Below are 6515 nucleotides of genomic sequence, written 5' to 3' on the forward strand. Positions count from 1 at the left end.
GTGTTCGGCGGGCGCAGTAGAGGGCTCAGAAGGGAAGGAGCGTCAAATGGTTTTTGGGGGGTATGTCACCTTTAGGAAGCCCCTATGGTGCCAGAACAGCAAAAAAAAACACATGGCATACCATTTTGGAAACTAGACCCCTCGGGGGAACGTAACAAGGGGTAATGTGAACCTTAATACCCCACAGGTGATTCACGACTTTTGCATATGTAAAAAAAAAAAAAAAATTTTTTTACCTAAAATGCTTGCTTTCCCTAAAGTTTTACATTTTTAAAAAGGGAAATTAAAAAAAAAAAAATAATTTGAAGCCCAATTTCTCCCGATTCAGAAAACACCCCATATGGGGGTGAAAAGTGCTCTGCTGGCACACTACAGGTCTCAGAAGAGAAGGAGTCACATTTGGCTTTTTTGAAGGAAATTTTGCTCTGGGGGCATGCCGCATTTAGGAAGCCCCTATGGTGCCAGGACAGCAAAAAAAAAACCACATGGCATACCATTTTGGAAACTAGACCCCTCGGGGAACGTAACAAGGGGTAAAGTGAACCGTAATACCCTACAGGTGTTTCACGACTTTTGCATATGTAAAAAAAAATGAAAAAAATTTACCTAAAATGCTTGGTTTCCCAAAAAATTTACATTTATACAAAGGGTTAAAGCAGAAAAAAAAAACCAAAATTTGAAGCCCAATTTCTCCCGATTCAGAAAACACCCCATATGGGGGTGAAAAGTGCTCTGCTGGCGCACTACAGGTCTCAGAAGAGAAGGAGTCACATTTGGCTTTTTTAAAGCAAATTTTGCTCTGGGGGCATGCCGCATTTAGGAAGCCCCTATGGTGCCAGGACCGCAAAATAACCCCACATGGCATACCATTTTGAAAACTAGAGCCCTCGGGGAATGTAACAAGGGGTTAAGTGAACCTTAATACCCCACAGGCGTTTCACGACTATTGCATATGTAAAAAAAATAAAAAAAAATTTACCTAAAATGCTTCTTTTCCCAAAAACTTTACATTTTTAAAAAGGGTAAAAGCAGAAAATACCCCCCAAAATTTGAAGCCCAATTTCTCCCGAGTACGGCGATACCCCATATGTGGCCCTAAACTGTTGCCTTGAAATACGACAGGGCTCCAAAGTGAGAGCGCCATGCGCATTTGAGGCCTAAATTAGGGATTGCATAGGGGTGGACATAGGGGTATTCTACGCCAGTGATTCCCAAACAGGGTGCCTCCAGCTGTTGTAAAACTCCCAGCATGCCCGGACAGTCAACGGCTGTCCGACAATACTGGGAGTTGTTGTTTTGCAACAGCTGGAGGCTCCGTTTTGGAAACCGTGGCGTACCAGACGTTTTTAATTTTTATTGGGGAGGGGAGGGGGGCTGTATAGGGGTATGTGTATATGTAGTGTTTTTTACTTTTTATTTTATTTTTTGTTAGTGTAGTGTATTTAGGGTACAGTCGCACGGCGGAGGGTTCACAGTAGTTTCTCGCTGGCAGTTTGAGCTGTTGCAGAAAATTTGCTGCAGCTCAAACTTGCAGCCGGATACTTACTGTAATCCTCCGCCCATGTGAGTGTACCCTGTACATTCACATTGGGGGGGACATCCAGCTGTTGCAAAACTACAACTCCCAGCATGCGCTGACAGACTGTACATGCTGAGAGTTTTAGTTTTGCAACAGCTGTAGGCACACTGGTTATGTATCACGGAGTTTGTGACCTTACTCAGTGTTTCAAAACCAGTGTGCCTCCAGCTGTTGCAAAACTACAACTCCCAGCATGTACGGTGCATGGTGTAAGGTGACTGCTGGGAGTTGTAGTTTGCAACAGCTGGAGGCACACCGGTCGTGAAACACTGAGTTAGGTAAAAAAAAACTCTGAGTTTCACAACCAGTGTGCCTTCAGCTGTTGCAAAACTACAACTCTCAGCAGTCACCGACTGGGAGTTGTAGTTATGCAACCAGCCGATGCACCACTACAACTCCCAGCATGCACTTTAGCTGTTTGTGCAAGCTGGGAGTTGTAGTTATACAACAGCTGAAGGTACACTTTCCATAGAAAAAATGTGCCTCCAGCTGTTGCAAAACCATAAGTCCCAGCATGCCCATAAGGGAATGCTGGGAGTTGTGGTGGTCTGGCTCCTGCTGTTGCATAACTACAGCTCCCAGCATGCCCTTGTTGCTCACCTCCTGCTGCTGCTCCATCGCAGGCTGTCCCTCGCCGCCGCCGTCGCTCCTGGGGCCCCGATCCCAACATGGACGCCGGGGATCGGGGTCCCCAGCACCCGGGGTCGTCTTCCCGCACCCGCTCACGCCCTCCGGAAGAGGGGCGGAGCGGGAGTGACGCCCGCAGCAGGCGCCCTGATTGGTCGGCCGGTAATGCGGGCGACGAATCAGGGCGATTGTGAGGTGGCACCAGTGCCACCTCACCCCTGCAGGCTCTGGCTGTTCGGGGCCGTCAGAGACGGCCCCGAACAGCCAGTAATTCCGGGTCACCGGGTCACTGGAGACCCGATTGACCCGGAATCGCCACAGATCGCTGGACTGAATTGTCCAGCGATCTGCGGCGATCGCCGACATGGGGGGGCATAATGACCCCCCTGGGCGATATGCCGGGATGCCTGCTGAATGATTTCAGCAGGCATCCGGCTCCGGTCCCCAACCGGCTAGCGGTGTGGACCGGAATTCCCACGGGCGTATGGATACGCCCTGCGTCCTTAAGGACTCGGGATGCAGGGCGTATCCATATGCCCTGCGTCCTTAAGAGGTTAAATTTTTCATTTTCACAAGGGAAAATAGAAAAAAAAGCCCCCCAAAATGTGTAACCCCATTTCTTCTGAGTAAGAACATATCCCAAATGTGGCTGTAAAGTGCTCTGTGGGCGCACTACAATGCTCAGAAGAGAAGGAGCCCCATTGGGATTTTGAAGAGAAAATTTGTCCGGAATTGAAGGCCACGTGTTCTTGCAAAGTCCCCATAGTGCCAGAACAATAGACCCCCCCAACATGTGACCCCATTTTGGAAACTAGACCCCTCACAGACTGTAATAAGAGGTACAGTGAGCATTTACCCCCCACAGGTGTCTAACAGATTTTTGGAACACTGGTCCGTGAAAATGAAAAATGTAATTTTTCATTTGCACAGCCCACTGTTCCAAAGATTTGTCAATGGGGTGTAAATGCTCACTGCACCCCTTATTAAATTCTGTGAGGGGTGTAGTTTCCATAATGGGGTCACTTGGGGGGGGTCTATTGTTCTGGCACCATGGGGGGGCTTTGTAAATGCCAAGGCCACGACTTCTATTCCAACCAAATTCTCTCTCCATAAGCTCAATGGCGCTTATTCTCTTCTGAGCATTGTAGTGCGCCAGCAGAGCACTTGACGTCCACACATGGGGTATTTCCATATTCAGAAGAAATGGGGTTACAAATTTTGGGGGGCATTTTCGTGAAAAAATTAAAGAAAAATGATTTACACATCAAACTTTAACTAAAAGTCGTCAAATATCTGTGGGGTTTTAAGGCTCACTGTACCCCTTGTTACATTCCTTGAGGGGTGTAGTTTCCAAAATAGTATGCCATGTGATTTTTATATATTTTTTTCTGTTCTGGCACCATGGGGCTTCCTAAATGTGACATGCCCCCAAAAACCATTTCAGCAAAATTTGCTTTCCAAAAGCCAAATGTGGCTCCTTCTCATCTCAGCATTGTCGTGCGCCAGCAGAGCACTTGACGTCCACACATGGGGTATTTTCCATTCTCAGAAGAAATGGGGTTACAATTTTGGGGGGCATTTTCTCCTATTACCACTTGTAAAAATGTAAAATTTGGGGGACAAAACAGCATTTTAGTGAAAAAAAATGTCATTTGCACGTCCAACTTTAACAAAAAGTCATCAAACACCTCAGTGATGTTAAGGCTCACTGTACCCCTTGTTATGTTCCCTGAGGGGTGTAGTTTCCAAAATAGTATGCCGTGTGGCGGATTTCTTGCTGTTCTGGCACCATAGGGGCTTCCTAAATGTGACATGCCCCCCAAAAACCATTTCAGAAAAACTCACTCTCCAAAATCCCATTGTCACTCCTTCACTTCTGAGCCCTCTAGTGCACCCGCCGAACACTTGACATACACATATGAGGTATTTCCTTACTCGAGAGAAATTGGGTTACAAATTTTAGGAAGATTTTTCTCCTTTTACCCCTTGTAAAAATTCAAAAACTGGGTCTACAAGAACATGTGAGTGTAAAAAATTAAGATTTTGAATTTTCTCCTTCACTTTGCTGCTATTCCTGTGAAACACCTTAAAGGGTTAACACACTTACTGAATGTCATTTTGAATACTTTGAGGGGTGCAGTTTCTATAATGGCGTCATTTATGGTTTGTATAGCCCTTCAAATCCACTTCAAAACTGAACTGGTCCCTGAAAAATTATGATTTTGAAAATTTTGTGAAAAATTTGAAAATTGCTGCTGAACTTTGAAGCCCTCTGGTGTCTTCCAAAAGTAAAAACATGTCAACTTTATGATGCAAACATAAAGTAGACATATTGTATATGTGAATCAATATATAATGTATTTGGGATATCCATTTTCCTTACAAGCAAAGAGTTTCAAAGTTAAGAAAATGCAACATTTTTCAAATATTTAATACATTTTTTTTATTTTTCACCAAGAAATGATGCAAGTATCGACAACATTTTACCACTACCATAAAGTAGACTATGTCACGAAAAAACAATCTTGGAATCAGAATGAAAAGTAAAAGCATTCCAGAGTTATTAATGCTTAAAGTGACAGTGGTCAGATTTGGGGAAAAAAGGGCTGCATCCTTAAGGTGAAAATTAGCTGTGTCCTTAACCCCTTAAGGAACGGGGTTTTTTCTGTTTTTGCACTTTCGTTTTTTGCTCCTTGCCTTTAAAAAATCATAACTCTTTCAATTTAGCACCTAAGGATCCATATGATTGCTTATTTTTTGCGCCACCAATTCTTCTTTGTAATGACGTCAGTCATTTTGCCCAAAAATCTACGGTGAAACGGAAAAAAAAATCATTGTGCGACAAAATAAAAAACGCCATTTTGTAAATTTTATGGGCTTCCGTTTCTAAGCCGTGCATATATTGGTAAAAATGACACCTTATCTTTATTCTGTAGGTCCATACAATTAAAATGATACCCTACTTATATAGGTTTGATTTTGTCGTACTTCTGGCAAAAATCATAACTACATGCAGGAAAATTAATACGTTTAAAATTGTCATCTTCTGACCCCTATACCTTTTTTATTTCTCCGCTTATGGGGCGGTGTGAGGACTCATTTTTTGCGCCGTGATCTGAAGTTTTTAACGGTACCATTTTTGCATTGATAGGACTTATTGATCATGATATAAAAAGTGACCAAAAATAAGTTTTTTTGGACTTTGGAATTTTTTTGCGCGTACGCCATTGACCGTGTGGTTTAATAAACAATATATTTTTATAGTTCGGACATTTACGCATGCGGCAATTCCACATATGTTTATTTTTATTTACACTGTTTTATTTTTTTTTTATGGGAAAAGGGGGGTGATTCAAACTTTTAATAGGGAAGGGGTTAATTAACACTTTTTTTTTTTTGCAGTGTTATAGCTCCCATAGGGAGCTATAACACTGCACACACTGATCTTTTACACAGATCACTGGCGTGTATTAACACGCCTGTGATCAGCGTTTTCGGCGCTTGACTGCTCCTGCCTGGATCTCAGGCACGGAGCAGTCATTTGCCGATCAGACACCGAGGAGGCAGGCAAGGACCCTCCCGGTGTCCTGTAAGCTGTTTGGTCCCGAACAGTCCGACTGAGTACGCGGCAGTCAGCTTTGATCGCCGCGTCTGAAGGGTTAATATGCTGCGTGACCCTGCAGCATATCGCGGGAGCCGGCGGAGGACGTAAATATACGTCCTTCGTCGTTAAGGGGTTAACCAGGGGTCATCCTCACTATGAAAGTCTGCAGTTTTAAAGGACACGCTGACATCATCCTAGTCGGGCGGGCGCGGCGAAGATGGCGTCAGCGTGCCCCTAGCTCGGTTCGGAGGTCCGCCCATGCCCCAAGACACTCATTTGCTTAAAAAGAAAAAAGGGAATTGCGGAGGAACAGCTGAGCAAATCTGGACGCCCAAAAGTATTGTTTTGATCGCCATCACCCGCACTACAGCTTTAGTGCGGGTGAAACTGCTGACAGATTTCCTTTAAAGGAATCAGTGTTACAGATAAGCTAGGAAGTGGAGATAGCAGAGAGCCACCTACTGGACTGTATACTTGGTTCCTGCCTTATCTATAAAACTATGATTTCTCAGACATGCTACATATATCATAGTACACTATAGTGAGGGAGAATTAACTTGTTCTCTTTAATGGGATGGTCAAACATTAGAAAAAGGTTTATTCAGTTATTTATTTTAAACCAGCGCCATGGGCTGAAGTGCAATATCAAATACAGCCCATTGGAAAAGAGCAATGCTGTTTCTGATTGTAGTCTGAAAGTAACCT

Source organism: Hyla sarda, chromosome 2 (genome assembly GCF_029499605.1).
Source record: "Hyla sarda isolate aHylSar1 chromosome 2, aHylSar1.hap1, whole genome shotgun sequence".
Classification (NCBI taxonomy): domain Eukaryota; kingdom Metazoa; phylum Chordata; class Amphibia; order Anura; family Hylidae; genus Hyla; species Hyla sarda.